This window comes from Girardinichthys multiradiatus, unplaced genomic scaffold (assembly GCF_021462225.1).
Source record: "Girardinichthys multiradiatus isolate DD_20200921_A unplaced genomic scaffold, DD_fGirMul_XY1 scaffold_26, whole genome shotgun sequence".
NCBI classification, from domain to species: Eukaryota; Metazoa; Chordata; class Actinopteri; order Cyprinodontiformes; family Goodeidae; genus Girardinichthys; species Girardinichthys multiradiatus.
This window is the reverse complement of record NW_025917679.1, coordinates 54,281-73,884: the sequence shown is the minus strand read 5'-3', so window position 1 is coordinate 73,884 and position 19,604 is coordinate 54,281. Positions and strand designations below refer to the sequence as shown.

The following is a 19,604-nucleotide window of genomic DNA, read 5'->3' as shown; positions in this document are numbered from 1 at the left end:
TGAGCATTGTGTCAACGCCACAGCCTACCTGAGTATTGTTGCTGACCATATAACTTTATGACCACAGTGTACCCATCTTCAGATGATTATTTCCAGCAGGATAACGCACCATGTCATAACGCAAAAATCATCTCAGATTGGTTTCTTGAACATGACAATGAGTTCACTGGACTCAAACGGCCTCCACAGTCACCAGATCTCAAACCAATAGAGCAGCTTTGGGATGTGGTGGAACGGGAGATTCGCATCATGGATGTGCAACCGACAAATCTGCAGCATCTGTGTGATGCTATCATGTCAATATGGACCAAACTCTCTGAGGAATGTTTCCAGTACCTTGTTGAATCTATGCCACCAAGGATTAAGGCAATTCTGAAGCCAATAGGGGGTCCAACCCGGAAGTAGCAAGGTGTACCTGATGAAGTGGCCGGTGAGTGTATGTTAAAACATGCGGCTCAGATGTTAGAGGTGTGCTACTACTTCTAGCGTCACTGTGAGTAACCATGTTGACAAGAAAAATGAAACACTGATTTTAGTTTTGTCAAAGTGCTCTTACTGTTCATACTTCAAATAGGAAATTCAAATTTTTTACAACAATTTGTCCTCTAATATTTACTGTGACTTCCAAGATTTTGTTCCCTACAGACATTCAATTACGTCCCTCAAAATCTATAAAATGTTGGTCATTGTTTTTTATTCCTTGGGTAAATATCTGGTAAGATGTTTGTTGTTGTAGAGCAGTTGTGTCCACATTTGTGACACATGGAAAAACAATTACCAGCGTGTAATTGTCCCTCTGAATCTTGTGTGCAAAGCAGCCCTGCAACTATTGTCATTGGCCTTATGTATTTTGTATAATAAGGTCAGGTCAGAGGGCATGTTTTAACCTCACATAATGAACCCTGGATGCTGTTTCAGGCACACATGAACACCTTTTTGGTCATAACACTGGTACAATCACACAGAAATGTACAGTTTTTTAAAGCTTTTCAAGGTTCTACCCTGACACAAGCTGAGCCTAACCCAGCAACAGAACCTTTGGCTCTGGTCTGAGAAGCACGTTCCAAGAGGCAAGTCCTGTCTAAATTTCTTCAGAAATGTTCTAGTTATTATTATTATTATGTATTTTATAACTATTTTATGTTCATACTTCAGAGTATGCTGCTAGTTTGTAATGCATTTAAAACAACCACAGCTGCAACAAAGTAGAAGTAAGGATCAAGGATCAAGAATCTTTATTGTCATTATGTCACCATAATGAAATTCTTGTTGAGGCTCGGCTCCAAAGACATAGATGAATTGCACAGACTTAATTGAAAAAACGCATACAAAAATTAAGGAAACTATGCAAGATATAAAACACCTTGAAAACACTTTTGTTTGACACTTGTAGAATTCTCCAACTTTCTCATTAAGAGGCGGGGTACACCCTGGACAGGTCGCCAGTCCATCACAAGACAAGAAACACCTATTCACAATTCAGAGTCCAATTAACCTAACAGTCATGTTCTTGGACTGTAGGAGGAAGCCGGAGTACCCGGAGAGAACCCACGAATGCATGGGGAGAACATGTAAACTCCATGCAGAAAGAACCCCGGCCGGGAGTCGAGCTCAGGACCTTCTTGGTGCAAGGCAACAGTGTTATTAACTGCATCACCATGCAGCCTACAAAGTTCAAATGAAATTAATTTTAAAATTAAATGAAATACTGTAAGAAACAAAAGGTAAGAAAGTGAGTGAGGTTTAATTATTCAACTTCTTTGCCAGTGTGGTGGAACAAAAATTATTCAACAAAGTAACTACCTCAGCTTTATTAATTTAGCCTTGCAAGGGAGAAGCCGTCTTCCAGCATCAGCCATGTGCCTAGGAGCCGTGCTGTAACTATTCTGATCAGACAAAGGAAAAGCTTCACTTTATCACAGCATTTCAAGGTCAAAACCTTCTTGGATCCTAGGTCCCTTTAGGAGAGGCTGAGGTGGGAACTGTTGTAATTCTTCACTCAGACATGTTGGTTACTCTGCATCAAGTTCCTCCTTTAATCTTGTGTGTCATAGACACAGAATCATTGGCATAACTAAAACTAGGCCACAGAGTTCGATTCTAGCTTCCTTCTGCCATATGTCCATGTGCCCCTGGGCAAGGCATTTAACCTCAAGTTGCCTACCGATCTGCATGTTGGTGTATGAATGTTTTAATACACATTGTGTGAATGTGGCTCTAGTGTCAAGCGCTTTGAGTAGTCTGTATGACTGGGAAGGAACTATATAGGTTCAGTCCATTTGCCCTGAACCCTGACATAAATAATACAGCATCGAGGACCAGCACTTCGGATTTCAGGTTTCAGCTGTTAAGAGCAGACCGTAACACTGACTTATTGGGAAAAAAGCGAGGACACAGGATCTGATTTTATAAAAACAAAAGTTGGTGCAGAGATATCAAAGTGTGAAGAAGACATGTAGTCCTGACCTGGAGTCATTTATCATAAACTGTAAACCGTTTTATTCACCAAGGGAGTTCTCCTCCTGGTTGGTGTTTATATTCCACCTGAAGGCTCCATCAATGAGGCAGAAAGTCATCTAGCTGTGCAGATAACAGATGTGGAGAAAAAACATCCTGACTGTCTCATCATTGTTCTTGGGGATTTTAACAGAGCAAACCTCATCAATGAACTTCCCAAATACAGACAGCACATTAAGTGTCCCACCAGAGAAAAACATTCTGGAAAACTGATACACAATTATAAAGGATGCATATCACGCAGTCACCAGGGCTGCTTTGAGACTTTCTGACCACCTTCTGGTCCATCTCATCCCAACCTACAGGCAGAAATTAAAAACTTCCAAACCAGTTGTTCGGACTTGTTAAGAAGTGGACTGATGAGTCAAAGCAGATGTTACAGGCCTGCTTTGACAGCGCAGATTGGACTGCTTTTGAAACTTCAGCCACAGACTTAAACCAACTCACTGATGTGATGACATCATACATCAGCTTCTGGGAGGACATGTGTGTGCAGACCAAGACCTTCTACACTTACAATAACAGCAAACCTCGGTTCCCTTCAGATCTGACGACACTGCACACAAAGAAGGTAGCAGCACACAGCAGTAGAGATCAAGCCCTATGGACGTCATGACGCTTTGCACTCTGGGATTGCTGCCATCATTTTGTCGGTGGAAACACCGGCATCGCTAACAGAAGCTACCAGTGAAAGCAATGGATCGTAAGTAGAGCAAGTCACGGATTCCGTACCAAAACAATCTAAACAGCATTTGGAGACAGCGATACCTCAAAAAGAAATCTGGTCAGTTAACAGGTTCGACCCATACAAACACAGCGAGTGGACCAGCAACTTAAATGAGCTTCTAGAAGTAAAGTTACCCAACGTGTTTGGTTGCCTTGTATGTGGAGTGAGTACAATTCCGAAATTACATGTCCCAGAAAGCTCAACTGCAGTTTACCAACGGAAGGGTGCAGGATCTTCAGATTTACTGAGTAAGTCACCTCAACACTGTTGTTCTCACTAAGGTACATGCAGATAACATGTACACAAAAACATGTCTCCCAAACAACGTTTCTTAGCCCACTACACGCTTGGTGCCAGTGCAATGCTAAACAGTCATGTTAAGTGTTGTTTCTGTTGATCCATGTTAGCAATCTGAACAGTTACCTCCATGGAGGCAGTAGTGGCAGAGTTTTCCTCCCTGGTAGCTGGTTAGACGTATGAAGCTTATGTGCAGCTTTTTAGCTAAGAAAAATGATTTAAATATTACTACATGAAACTTACCTGAGTGGAAACGCAGAGAACACACCAACATGTGTCGTGTAATGTTGGTGAAGTTGATGTCAGGTCGCCTAATAGCTACCAGCCAGCTCTGACTGCTGAGCTCCGTAGTTTTTCTTCCACTTTGGAAAACTGAAAAAACGCTATCCATTTGGAATCCCCTTTCCTTTACGGCCATGAAAATGACTGTGGCAGTTACAGACGCAACAAAACATTCCCATTTTATCGTTCCCATTTTAACAAAACAGCGCCGAACCAACTAAATGCCCGCCACTACTTGCGTCTTCCACCGCTATATCCAAAATGCATTGCGTGGCTGACGTCATATTCACAAGCCCTATAAGCAGGCCAGGAACAAACTGACCAAGAAGATCAAGAATAAAGAATAAAAGTGACATGAGGTTACAAAAGTTTTAGCACTCATGGGAAAAAGGGTAGCTCATACCTCCAGTGAGGACTTAGTGACAATGCGAAAGAGACGTTGTACTTTGTTTATATAAATGGTGCATAGCTCCCTAAGACCACATTCTGAAAACCTGTCTGAAAGTATGGTGTTTATTTTTTTGTGAAATTTTACATCTCCACCGATTAGACCATTTTCGAAGTTTTCTTTGGGTATTCTGAAACTATGGAAATAATTACCTGTAATCAGGCCTTCCTCAAACATCATGTCACATTTTTAAAATTCAGAATATTTAGCTGATGATCACTGCTAGTATACCAGGTGGAGTTAAAAGATTAATTCTCTTTGATTTTGCTGGATGTTTTGATGTTCATGTAATTAAGCACCTAGGGTAATAATGAACCACTGCATTTACATAGCAAACTCCAGAAGGAAAGACATAGGCTTCATTTTGTTGGTGTTGTGAAGGCTCTGCCTATTGTTCTCACTTACATGAGATTGAGACAAAGGGCATGAGCAAACCTCAGTCCTGTTGTAGTGCTGCTTGACAGGTCTCCTAATTTGGGCATGGGGATATTGCTAAGATCTCTGCCTTTCACATCTTTGTGTGACGAGAGGATGTTGTTTTACTGTCAAAACCTGTCCACTGTGTTTTTTCAAGTTTCACAGACTGTGAAGGCTGCATTGCTGGAAACAGCCACTTCCAAACTCCACTTCTTGGTTCCAGGAGAAAACACTTGAAGTCCAGATGCTGGAACGGCCCATATCAGATCCTACACCGCTGTTAAGGTAGCAGAGCATGTTACCTGTGGATCTATGCTACACTGCAAGGTGTTCCTGGGGAACACCACCTGAGCAGCATCCTGGTTCTGAACCTCCTGCCTAGAGGAGTTTCCTACAACCGCCCACCTGTACCAGATTGGTAACAGGGCAGCTTGAAGCGCAGAAGCCACTCAGGAGAGGGAGCAGGATTTTTTAAAATTTTGTTTATGATTTGTTTTCTTTGAGAAAGAACTGTTTGCTTTCAGTACCAGAAGAAAGGACATTCCACTTCAAGGTCACGATGCAGCTATATGGAAGATGGTCTGTTCTGATGCTGATGATTGGTATTGCAAGTATTGTTATTACTCTTGTGTTTATTTGGGGAAAGGTACAGCAAAGATAATTTGTGGCTAATCTGAGTAATTACGGCAATAATACTCATCAGCTGATTCGAAGAGAGATTCATCACTTCTCTGACTACTATGATCATGCTGATAATGTCTGGTGGCAACTGATGCATCAAACTGTGAGGAAGATAAGAAATGATGGTTGCTATGTTTGTTGTTTGATTCCACATGCTATTAATGATCAACCATTTTTAGTATCTGTTCCTATTGATACTGCTTATACTCTAGCTACTTTCTTTCCATATTGGCAACATAACCAGCTGGTGGAGGTCATTTTTCCTTGGGTGAGGAATTATAGCGTAAGACAAAGTAGAAATGTTAGTAGATTTTCTGGTGAGACTAATTTAATATGTGCTACTACAGGACCTCTTTATAGATTTTGGGGAAATAGGAATCCGATAAGAGATCCAGATATTTGTATAGCACAGGAGGAAAACACACCTTATTTCCTTGGAAAGACAGAAGGTTGCAAAACTATTGTACCTGTTTCATGTGCAATAGACATAAATTTGAGTCATGTCCTATCAGAACTGATCCTTATACCATTTCAGGATCTTTGGTCCCAGATCCCTTTGTGTTAACTCTTAATCTTACAGCCGTACCGAATGGAAGTAGGTTGTATGACCAGGCAGGTAAATTAACCAGGGTTCTTGTTACTTTTCCTAGTAGAGATGGGTACTCGTGTCCTAAGAAAATGGTTTGGATGTGTGGAAATAGATCATATCTGTATCTGCCTGCTAATTGGTCTGGAGTATGTTATCTAGCTCATTTACTACCTACAGTCACTACTTATGATTCAATCAGCCCATTATTAGAAAGGAAGACAATGTTCAAACGGCAAAAGAGAGCTAGGATTCCATATTGGAAAGGGATTTTGGGTACACTTGTTCCTAGTTATGGTGCTGCTAATGCAGCCCATAGGATTAATGAGTTGTCAGTTGAGTTAGAAAATCTTACTGCTTTATCTGAGGAAGGTTTCACTGTTCTGACCAAGGAGCAGCAGGACATAAGAACTATGAGTTTGCAAAATATAATGGCTTTTGGATTACCTGTTAGCTAAGAGGGGTGGTGTTTGTCATTTAATTGGAGAACAATGTTGCAATTTTATTCCTGATGGGTCTAACAACATGATAAGTATCCATGATAAATTACAGGAGTTGCTGACAACTCAACAGAAAGAAAATATGGGTTCCTCTTGGAATCCTTGGTCCTGGTTCATTACTGGTGGTTGGACATCCTGGTTAATAAAGATTGGAGTAATTCTTTATTTTTCTTTTTGATTTTTATGTTTCTTTTAAAGTGTTGTATATTCTTTTTTCTTAGTTGTACTTTGATTATAATCCTGGGTGATGGTTTTGTAGAATTATTTATTTAGTTGTGATTATCTTGTAATCAGAAGAAAGGAGTGTAATGGAAAATTATTTTAAAGTGCTCTAAAGTGCTATGACCTTCCATCTACCTCTCCTCTGACCTCTGTGTTTTAATACTTAAGAGTAGATGGACTCTAAATTCAAATGCTGGAGAGTTTTATGGTTAACACTCCCTGAAGTGTTGTATCTCAAGGTATGGTAGATGGGTGCTCTCATAAATAACCTTGTTACCTCTGACCCGGGGTGGGGTCTAGGGGCTATATTTCCAAACTCTTTCAAGTTGAGATAACACCCACATACTGCTATAAATACTGTCTGTAAATTCTGTTTGGGGCTCTGCTTCTCTGACTTGCTCAGTGACAAAGTCTTCAAATGCTGTATGCCTTTGAATAAACTTATAAAGACAAAGTCTGGTCTTGACTTCTCTCCCACTTTGATAAGAAAATCCACAACACATCTTTTAGTGTCAATGAAGCTGAGACGAGCCGTTTCATCTCATTCCATCTCAGCATGGTTGGGCTTCATGATTTAGTACGGATAAACCATAACCCAATGCTAAACAGAAGGAGGACCATTATCACTTGAACCACTCATTCTGGGTGGGGTGGCAATCAGAGGCAGAGCAGCTGTGGGGTGCCTAGTTCTTGTGTGTGGGCGGCTCTAGGGTATCTGTGGTTTTCCACAGGATCCAGAGATCCACTTGGGCTGCTTAGTCTGCACTCGTGGTGTTGGCTAAATATTTTGTTGTCCAAATCCTTTTGGTTTTTATTCTGCAATTTTAAAAACCAGCAACAAAACAGAACTCTCCACTATCACTAGAGTCTGTTATGTGGGAATATTGGTTACTTATTCAGCTACAGTGACGACAGAAACAAAGCTTTAAGCTAGCTTTCTTTCAACAGTGATAAGATATGCAACTTGCTCTACAATAAACTTATTTATCTGAAGTAAGCAGCAGACACATTGGCGCCGTCTCTGGGGAGTCGGTTGGGAGAGTTTCCTCCACCAGCTGCACCTCTATGGTGCATTCAAGTACAAACTGTACACTGGATTGTTAATATTAAAAAACTTCAATGTATTAAAACCTTTTTTGGTTATTAAATATCAGCATAATCTTATGAAAACATTCCTAAACAACATTGACCATTATCATGTGTTTTTATTGTATTATGAATATATTAATAGACAGACTCAAGTTAAATCTCCAGTCAGGTCTATGGTGCCGACTTTTAGAAACACTAGAACGTACTGATAAAATCAGATGAGAAATCTAAACATTTTTCTTCACTGTTGAATAAAGTAAAAACTTTTATACATTTATACGCTTGTTTGTCCTGAATGAAACGCAGTGAATCATGACATTTGTGTATCGTTACTAAGTTACTGTTAGAAGTCAAGTAGTTTTACACAAATACAGTACAAATGCTTAATGAGATCATTTTAATTTTGCTTATTAAATGAAAAACAGTCACAATGTGTTCCATCACAGGATTAGGTTTGCTGGCCCAGATATGTACTGTATGTATATATGTGTCATTCATTTAATAAAGTCAACTCTGAAACTAGAGAAACATCTCATTTCTTCCTCCTTTTTATGAAGCAAATCTACTTTTGATCATAAAAGACAACCAGATGCTCCAGACTGTTAGCTGCCAGACAGGAGACACACACACAAACAAATCCTTACTCTTGATAGGAGCTGCAGTTAATGGAAACCTGGTATCAGTCTCCTCCTTCACAGTGAGCTGCTCTCCTTCCTGACTGGTCCAGAGTTCCTCCTGTTCCTCCTTTATCTGGAGGGGCTCTGGCTCCTGCTGATCCACATCAGGACTCTGTTCTTCAGGAGCCTCTTCTTTAACATCTGCTGGCAGCACTGAAACACATTACATGCATTATGAACAACTTTAACTTCATGTTTCTAAGCTGGTAAAGATTCACATTAGAGAAAAACATCTGATCAGCAGTTTAGAGAAAACTGAACCTCAAGAACTGACAGTTTAGGTCATGTGCAGAATCTCATATTTAACCCCTGAATTAAATCACTATTATATAAAACATAATTGCCTGAGTTTTGCTGTGAAGCAGATGGTTTGTGAAGTAGAGATTGTTCATATAAATACAGCACAGAGACCAGAAATAAACACATTTTATCATTTAGTGCAGTGATAAGAAAAAGGAGACATAATTTATCATAAACCAACAACTAGTTGTTCCTTAAACAATCCTTCAATGTGTGAAATATGCATCAAGCGGCATTAGTGGACAGTTTCTGAGGGAAATCCATCAGAACCCATGAGATCTATTCGATTTTATGATTAGTTGTAGCTTTAATTATTAAGTATCACTTTTATATCAGTGAGCGTTATTATTCAATGATGGGAACACGTGTTACTCCATGCTTGTGGCTTTATGTTCAGAATATTTGACGTGCAAACAATAGTTTAATATGCACTGAAGGAGCTCTCTCTACATCAGCAACAAGAAGATTACAGAACAGTTTCTGGTTATTTTATTGAACTTCATATTAAGTGAGATGTTTTGTCCTAAACTAGAGGTCTGTCATCTTTACAATAAAAGAGCAATTATTGCCCTCAGTCCAGCTACATAAAACTAATTTAAAGACACAAATCTTACATGACCTTTTGAAAAAGACAAGTTATAATTCCTGATAAATATCTACTATGTTAAAATTTGTTTTTATTATTCAAGAACCTATTTTAGTTTTAGATTCTAAAATAATGAGAAAAAAAAAGAGGATGGACACATTTTCCTCTATTGGATGTTGATATTTGTGGAAAATGATGTAAAAACATCACATAGTTTCTAACCTGATGACAAGAAAAATAAATGTTGGGAAAAGTCTGTGGAAATCTAAATAACTGCTAAAACCTGCATTTATTATTTTATCTTTATTTTTAAAAACACACACACATCAGATCCATTGACTTATATCGGCTCACTTCACCGCAGTTAGATGATCCTCTGTCGTTTCAAACTCTAATATTTCTGAGCTGGGCTCCAGAAGCTCCTGCTGATGTTTCACTATCCTAACAACGAGTTCTAATTCAGAGGAATAATCCACCAGCAGACTGAAAACGGCTCCTAAACTTTAACTACCATCCACACAGTTGGCATGAAGAAGGAAACATCCAAACCTAATCTGGGCTGGAAAACATCATCCATCATCTGGTGTCTCTTCCTCTGCTGCGTCCTGCCGCTGTTTGAGCTCCTGCTTCCCTCCAGTTTCTTTGACCAGATGTTCCTCAAGCTGCTGGACTTCTTTCCAGAGTTCATCAACTGCTGCTGCTGCAGCTCTCTTACAGCTTTATCAACACTCCCGCTTCTGGGCTGCTGACGAACAGGGAACAAAGGATAAATGCTGCGGAACCTCGGAAGTCGGAACTGGGACGTCGGAACTTACGTCATTTCCGGGTTGTAGCGTTCCAGTTTCCTGCTTGTTTTCGTTCGTATTGCTAACAACTGTAACAGCAGCCTTACAACAATAACACTGATCTACGCGCTATTTCGTGCATATAAACAGCGTTGAAACATCTCGTCTTATAAACACTGAAAGTAGTTCGTCTACAACTGACTCATAATTCAGACTTTCGCGGAGGTTCCAGATTAAATTTCCTAATCGGAGCTCGGATATTCCGACTTCCTATTTGATGAGAATTTGTGCCTCTCTGTGTTTTTTTCTCTTTCATCTTATAATTTTATGTGTGCCTTAAACTTTTACAATCTGGTATTTCTTTTGTATATACAGGTCCTTCTCAAAATATTAGCATATTGTGATAAAGTTCATTATTTTCCATAATGTCATGATGAAAATTTAACATTCATATATTTTAGATTCATTGCACACTAACTGAAATATTTCAGGTCTTTTATTGTCTTAATATGGATGATTTTGGCGTACAGCTCATGAAAACCCTAAATTCCTATCTCACAAAATTAGCATATCATTAAAAGGGTCTCTAAACGAGCATGAGCTTCAGACTGGTTCCATACAAGAGGTCACTGACCTCAGCATTATTCACATAAAAATAAATTCACCATATTGTGACTTTTTAAGCTGTGCATTATCAGCCACAATACAATGAAACAGACAAGTAAAGTTTATAACTCTGGTTATTAAAATAGTTTGGAAAACTGCAGGATTTAAACCTCACAGCTGTTATCTGTGATTGTGATCATTTAATATTAGAAGGCAAAATGCAGCTAATGTGCAGGACTATTGTTTAATGGTGGGACAAGGAGGGTTTTTGTAACACCTATCGATCATGTGATGCTTGTAACTTCAGGGCTTTTATCTCTGATTTTGCTAAACAAACAGATCCAATACCCACAAACCATTAAATGCAGTTGAGTATTATAATCTCCTTGGACTCCTAGCAGCTAATACTCTGGAAAAATAATTCAACCTTTGGAGTGTTAGAGGGTGTTTTCAACACTGCTCGACCACGTGAGGCAAGGCCTTTACCTTAGACTGTGCAGAATAAAGAGACCCAACACTTGTAGTCAGGAGACGTAGCCTAGTTGTTGAAGGAGGAGCCTAAATGTAACTTTTCATCCTACATGCAAAGAGCCACGTCACAATACTCACATGATTATGTTATGTTACAGTAAGCTAAAAAAGTCTTACGAACACAAGCTGTCACAAGATTATGGTTGATCAATGTAAGCAACATTTTATTCTGTCTAAATTTATAGGTCTTTCCCTGGTATTTTTTTCAAGAAGTTCTGCAAGGGGAAGAAAACGCTTTTTCTCTCCATCCAGAGTGGTTTCCACCAGTTTCAAAAGTATAACAGCACATTTTTTTATTTTTGTTTAATGAAAACACTGATAAAACACCAAAATCAGACACAGAGTTGAGACTCATTCTAGCTGGAATGGAGAGACGTACTTTAACTTTCCCTGAGTCTGCTGATCACTTACAGGTAGAGGAAGGTCCTCCCTTTGACTGCTTTTATTCACACTCATTTTTTAAACACTTATTTTTATAAAAAATTTATTTTGTTCTTTTCCATGAACAGATTTCAGAACATCTGACCAGTCACTACCCAAAACTTCAAAATCTAACAGGGGGATGGCTGCTTTATAAACATTAAGTATTAAAAACTGTAAAATTGTTATTTACAGAATTTATTTGTGCTCTTCTATTATATTGCTTGTTTATTTCTTTTTGTAGGAGGTTCTGGACGGAGAAAACTTTCACTTATACCTCCAGAGACTGAGGGTTACCATGGAAACCTTTTGAAAACTGTGACAGTAGGAGGAAAAAACATGATCTACATATTTCCACTTCAGGAGAAAACTGATATGTCTCCTCTTCCTCTGGATGCTCTAGAACTTCAAAGCATGCCTAAAGCATCATGGGAAGTTTGCAGTGTTACCTTGCAGTTGTAAGTCTTGGCTGTCCGTGTAAAATCATGTGTTGACCTCAGATCTTCAGGAGACGACTTTGAAATCTCTAAGATTGTTTAATATCGTCATGCTCTTTATTTAATTTTTTTACTTTTTCTTACAAAAATATATTTTTAAAGTATTCTCATCATGAAAGCAGTGCTAATGAAGGTACTCCAGTGGCGTCAACATCAAGTACAAATGATGCCAGTTTCCCTGGAACACATCTGGTAATGCAGGACTATGTGTTAACTTTGGAAACATTTCTTTTTGTATGACCTGTACCTCTTTTAATATAGTGGGCAGGAAACATACTGTATGTTCAAAAATAATAAGTACTTTTTGTCCTTTTAATTCATAACCCGTACTAAATATTACAGCAGTTTAGTGTCATACCAGTTGTTGTTTTAAACTTTAATTTAATATTAAGCTCGGTCACCAACAACTTACACAATACAGCATCTCACCTAAAAACACTTATTTGAATAAATCTGTCCATAAAGCTGCTGAACTGAACAACTTTCATTTTACAAACTAAGAAACAACTTCTCCATTTCATTTTTTAGTTTTTAATTTGAGGCAGCTTGTCCAGTATGTGAAGAGGAATATCTGCTGGATATTTTACAGATCCATGCCAGCTGTTGTGGAGACAGGTGAGGAGTTCCTAAAAATAGGAACCATTTTTATAAATATCTCAACGCCAACAGTGAAGTTTCTCCACTATTTCAAATATACAATAACAAACCTTCTAATCCAAATGAACAGAGTACTCCTCCTAATGCTGTCTGTTGGATGGGTGCAAAAACTTGTTATCACTCATGTAAAAACCTTGTGTTGCAAGGCACCTGCACTATGCCTTCCTCCCTGTGTGTGTGAGATCATTGTTATCTCTGTGTGAACCAGCCTCCTTTCCGTCTCACACACACACACCCTGTCTGAACTGTCTGTTGAACTGTGCATATAAATAAAGAGATAGGGTGTCAAAAACTTTGTAGTTTCACTGCAAAGTGGGCTACCCTTGTCACAAGTAACTCTGACTGTATCGTTCTTACCTCTGAGTTGACTAAATAATACCTAACATTTATTGGTCCTTCGAAGCCGGATTAATTCAATAACCTTATTTCTCTTTGCTTTAACAGTGACTCTGGGATCCGTGGGGGAAGCCTGACGTCGAGCGAAGCACCGCTGCACAGCCTCCTTTAGCCGGAGTGGCTGAAAGTCCCGGTGTGTGTGAATTCACACCTGGCCAGTGGGTTATTGCCTTCCTCTGCGCGGGGTGACTCTCACAGGGTCCAGAGAGTCACCAAGAAGTCAACTCCGAGGTGAGACAGTTTTAAAATACAGTTCATAGGAAAAGTACATAACAGTCGTTGGTAGTGCGTCGCCGGTAAGGACGCTGCATTGGGATGGTTTTATTCCACCGTGAAAGGAATAGTGACAAATTTGGTACAATCCCGCCGTGACGGGGATTAAAGAAAACGACTGAGGATTATTCCCCTGTGAGGGAATAGAGTAAGCGCTATATAAATAAAAGAAGAAAAGTACTTAAAAGTCGTTGGTAGTGTGTCGCCGGTAAGGACGCTGCATTGGGATGGTTTTATTCCACCGTGAAAGGAATAGTGACAAATTAAGGTAGGGCCCCGCCAAGAAGGGGGCCAAATAAAACGACTAAGGGTTATTCCCCTGCGAGGGAATAGCATAAGCGCTATAAAAGTAAAAAGAACGGAGTAAATTGAGCTCATAAAATAACACCAAGTTAACTTAGAAAAAATTACAAGGTACCTGAAACTAACTGTGTGACTGTGTTGTGTGTGTATATGGAGGACTAAGCATTTTAATAGAATCAGCAGGATTCTGCTAGTCCTGTGTTTTCTTTTGCCCAGATTAAAACTACGTACTGGTGACTTTGGAGATTCAGGTCGGATTTCATTCCAGAAAATTAACACCGCTGCGAATTAGTCGCAGTAGAAGGGCGTGTTAATGTCCTCTCCTTAAAGTCTCATGCCAGTGACCTTTTATCTGGGACATTTATACTATAATTAAACTAACATAAAACATAATGGGGAAGAAACAAAGTAAACTAATTGACTTAGAAGGGGAGGTAAAGTTTATGGAGAACTATGTAAAAGGAGCAGGTATGATCTGTCATAGATGGAATAAAAAATAAAAAACATGGGTTTTTGGGCAAATTAGATACAAAGGATGTCTTAAAATTACAAGGGGATCTAAAATTAGCAATAATGAAAACTAAAAAGAGAAAAATAACAAAGAACAATGGGGGAAGAACAGAGAAAAAGCTCTGATTTAACAGAAATATGTGCACGATGGCATAAAAATACGGATTTTCAGGTAACTTAATTATCACTGAAATCCTAAAACTACACGGGGATCTTAAACTGGAGATTATGCATTCAAAAGATTCAAGAGACAATAAAAAACCTTGCCAGGTTATAATTTCAAAGGGGACTTTTCAGTCCCTGAGTGCTCACAGTTGATAAACAGATTAAAACAAAAAGATGAATTAAAAAAACAACAATAAGAGCAGCTTTTAACTGACATAGCCATAATACTGAGGCCTTAAGAAAAGCACAGAAAAAAAACTTTCAGCTTAACTGAAAACAAATAAAGGGGGGGGCGGACTGCCACCCATCCCAGTTTAGAATACCAAGGTAGCCCCAAATTATAAAGACTAAGAGGTGGTTTTAGAGGACGTGGTAAAATAAGTTAAAAGAGGAGGTGACAATGTGGACAACATGGAAACTGTCCAACTGGACAACCCAGTGAACAATGACTAGAGTTGTTAAAGAAGTAATCTGAGAGTAAACGATATTGTAGGCAAGCATTAGTGAGAAACAGGTGCTTTAAAAATCATTCTATGGTGTTATACTACCAACAATATCATGATAAAATGCAAAAGATTCATTTTACAGGGAAATAATTCCATATTTGGCTCAGATTGTGTGCATTCTTGATTTTTCCTCTTTGAGAGAAGTTAAATTTCAGCTCTGTGAAACAACCTTGACAAAGAGATGCAACTGCCTGAAAACAAAGATAAAACTTCTGCAAACAGCAGAAGTCTGTCTCTGCTGAAAGGTCTGAAAAAAAAAAAACAATTGTAACTCTACCCTGCATGTGTCAAACTCAAGGTCCGCGGGCCAAAACCGGACCCCAGAGGTTTAGTGATTCTCTAGAAGTAGAGCCTTTAATATGGTGATTGTGTGCTTGAATGTTATTTTGTCAATCAATAAGCAGTTTTGTCTACATTCTGCCACAATCTGCCTTTTGAAAATGTTTTGAATCTTGCTCTTTATGTATAAAAAAAAAAAAGAAAGAAAAGAAAAATTGGCTAAAGTCTGCAGACACAAAATGAACCTGGATTGAAGCTCTAACTATGTTTATTTAATCTGAGATCTTCTCCAAATGCAACAGTATATGTCAGTCTACATGAGATACTAACAACTTCACCTACTGATATAATATACAGATCTGATTGAATATGTGAAACAAACAATGATGAAAGTTTTTCAACAGGTGATGCTCATCCAGGAGGAAGACAGTGTTCCTAGGAAATGCAGCTCATTCATTAACAATCAATTTTTCTCCTATAGGTGGAAGTTTTGCTGACTAATCATAGGATGGATCTATGAAACATTATGTGCACAGACCAAATGACCAAGGTTCTGACTGACTTATGAACCTCACTGACCTGACAATGATAACATGACACCCAACAGATAACACCTTTAAGGTGGACCCACTAAGACCACCTTATTGATTCTTGGTGAATAAAAAAAAAGAATTGAAGCGTTCAAAACAGACCTTGTGGAAACAAAAGGGGTTATGAGGAAACAATGTGCATTTTAAGAATAATAGAAGTCAAATTATGTTAATATTTTTGCAAATAAAATTACTCTGACAGAGAAATAAGTAAGTAGTGTGTGAATGTGTGTGAATGGGAATGACTGATTTCATTGTAATACATCTTTGAGGGACCTTAAAAGCGCTAATAAAGGTCTGATGTTCTGATGATCTTTGCCAAATTTATATCTTTATAAGGTTTCCAGAATCTTTTTCGAAAAATCATATAAAGATGGCAAAGGTTCTACCTCTACTGAAAATACTGATAACCATAAGAAAGTTCATAGACCCGTCTTGAATTTTTCCTAATTCTTTTACAAACAGGTATTTAAACTTTCATGTGGCCAAATGTCTGTGTTTGACTTTCTGTTTTTGTGAAATAAATGTCTGTTTCATGTTATGTAAAAATTAGAGTCCTCAACATTACCATAATAATATTAGGTCAGTTCTCTATGGTAAAACAAAAAGATTTTAACAGATGTTTAGACTTTTTCCAGTCAGGTTCAAAATGATTGAATTAGACTCAAACTTAACATAAGATGAAATGAACCTTAACAGAATTACTGGACTGGACTGAAATAGATAAAACTTTAGTTAATTGAAACAAACTTTAGTTACTTGAACTAAATACAAAGCTGACTGAAACTGTATGTTGTATCTATAAAACTGGGTAAGATAAACTAAGATTATAAGATATAATATGCCCTTCATTTTTTGTGTTCATCAGTGAGTGAGTTTTTATTTTTATTTTTAATAAGAACTAAACCAAGCATTATTTATAATAATAGCAACTACCAAAAATAGTGATCTCATTTTTAAATGTAATAAGGACTTACTTTATAAAATATGATAAAAAGAATAATAAGAATTTGGAAAAACAGAGGCTTTAAACCTCTGCAGGAACAGCACTGACACTGTCAAAGGTAGATCCTAATACAGAAATCTGGAAGCTCATTCTGGCGTGGATAGTCAAAGTCCATCCAAGGACACATTTAGATGAGGCAGAGGGACAAATACAGGGATTAGCTGAGAGCAAAGAGAGCAACATGCATCCTGCCTTAGCTGCTGTCCCACCTGAACTGTGGTCCCAATCATCAACTGATGTAGGGCTTATAAAGGGGTTCCCACCATACAAGGTTAAACTAATATCTGAAAAAAGGCCATTAGTCCGTCAATACCCCTTCAAGCCAGAAGCTGAAGAAGATACTAAGCCAGTAATACAAGATATGTTGAAGTCAGAAATATTAAAAGAAGCACCTGACGCTACATGCAAGGCATATCACACTGACATCGCTATTATTATCACAGGCAAACATAACTCTAAAAAGATGTGCCCTTTAAATCCAAGTACTCTAATACCTACTGCAGAAGATGGAAAACCACATTCTTATAAAGCAAAAGTTGAAGAAGACACCAAACCCAGGCAAGACATTTCTCAAACCCTTATACCAGATTCATGTGTTGTGTTTGTAGATGGCTCAACATCTAAAGATGAATATGGAAAGAATAGAGTTGGTTATGCAGTAACAACCATCGATAGGATAATAGAAGCTAAATCTCTACCCAATACATGCTCAGCCCAAACAGCAGAATTATATGCTTTAGTAAGAGCATGTGAATTACATGAGGGACAAATACTTACTATATACACAGACAGCCAATACGTGTTCGGATCAGTACATCACCATGCTAAGATTTGGCAAAATAGAGGTTTTAAAACATCATCAGGGACAGAACTAACTCATTTCAACCTATTAAAGAGAAAATGTCAGATCTGCTATTTATAGACACAGACGTGCTGAAAGACGCCCAACAGTCAGCAACCAAGACAGAAATAAAGGCCTGGCTAAAGAGAGGAGCACAGAAAAAGATGACATCTATCAGATAGAAGATAAACCAATCCTCCCAAAAAAGTTATACAACACAGCGGCTACAGTGACACATTGGGAAGACCCACGTGTCAAGGGGGGAATATGTCACATCTGGTAAAGCATTAATGCTACACTATAAATATTTCTGACTATGCAAATCATTTTTGCAGATCATGCATAAGTTGTTGCAAACACGGGGGAAGAAATATTGCCTAGTTGTAATAGATGAACCTAGTGACACATTTCTTCCCCACATATGGTATCCCACAGATTATAAGGTCAGATAATGGAACTCATTTTGTAAATAAATTAATAGAACTAAGTTCTAATGCATTAGGGTTTCAGTTAAAGATTAAGGAAAACAATGGAAGAAACAGGGAGGCCATGGCCCGGATGCCTATCCCTGGTTAAATTATGGATGAGAATAACTCCAAATCAAACTGGTCTTACTCCATTTGCCACCTACTGTACATCATTGTATAACTCCACCCACTGTGTTCTGAGCCTGAGATCACGTGACACCAAGTTGCTGATGTGAATTTGTATTCTCAAAGAAATAGTACATGGCAGACCGTTTTCTCTGCCCTCTGACATGAATGAAATAGAGAAAGCACAACAGGAACCTTCATTAGCTGAGTGGATGAATAAAATGTTGCAGACAAAAGAAGAACAAATGTCCAGTGGTCTGCCGATAATCTCTGCTCCTATCCCACAGAATGAGGCCTGGAGACCTGGTCCTGATTAAGACACTCCACCGGAAGGATTGGAGCACTCCTTGGTGGAAAGGGCCGTTTCAAATACTCCTAACAACGCCCACAGCTCTGAAAATAGCAGAGAGGCCTTCCTGGATCCATAAAAGCCACTGTAAGCCAGTTTTGCCGTTACAGGAGCCAGATCAACCGACGGGGTAGCAGAGGAAGTCCGGTTCAAAGATGGCCCAGCGTCTCAAACCGGTGAAGAAAACAGCTGATCTGCACCCAATTATAAAATGGCTCTCTGTAACATGAGGACAGGACTGATAAGCCTGAGCTTAATTCTGGTAGCAGGACTCTTTCTCTATCTAAAGCAGGATCCACAGGAGGTGATACCGAACCAGAAGAGATGGACATCAGACGGGACCATCTCAGACCACTGACGGAAGAACATGACGCACATCCATTCCTACAGAATTTCTGGTATTGTTCATGGTAGCATATGCAACACTGAACCAGGTGGAAATGCACGAAAATGAAGGGGACGATTATGATGACATGTAAATAAATCACATCAAAAGCCTGAGTGTACTCATACATTGTATTTCATAAAATGACCTTACAGCAGAAATCGAAAGAAGTTGTTGCTTAAGTGAAATGAGAAAAGTACAATGATGACATAAACAGGGCAGATTTTTAAATTCCTTTATTATGTTTCACTGTTTTCATTAAGTATTATTCTTTTATTTTTATGATTTCAAGTATTATTCTTTTATTTTTATGATTTCAAGTATTATTCTTTTATTTTTATGATTTCAAGTATCATTCTTTTTCAAGTATTAATCAACATTTAACTTTTAATGGTTGCCGAGGGCGGCGGGGCCGTATGAGTATTTCCCACAAAATATAATCTGTTACCGTCCGTGGGTTTTCGCTCATACAAAGTATTTTCTTACTCGTTTTTATATTAAATGTTTTTACTTGTGATAAAAGGAGGGACTGTTGGATGGGTGCAAAAACTTGTTATCACTCATGTAAAAACCTTGGGTTGCA

At 38.5% G+C, this 19,604-nt stretch overlaps 1 long non-coding RNA gene across 1 annotated transcript; it reads left to right on the top strand.

Moving 5' to 3' along the window:
• The first annotated feature begins 11,757 nt into the window (after positions 1-11,757).
• On the top strand, positions 11,758-12,940 carry LOC124865134. The gene is made up of 4 exons (XR_007037466.1): positions 11,758-11,835; positions 11,916-12,129; positions 12,271-12,360; positions 12,697-12,940. It is a non-coding gene; the product is annotated as an uncharacterized LOC124865134 (long non-coding RNA).
• Positions 12,941-19,604: the final 6,664 nt, after the last annotated feature.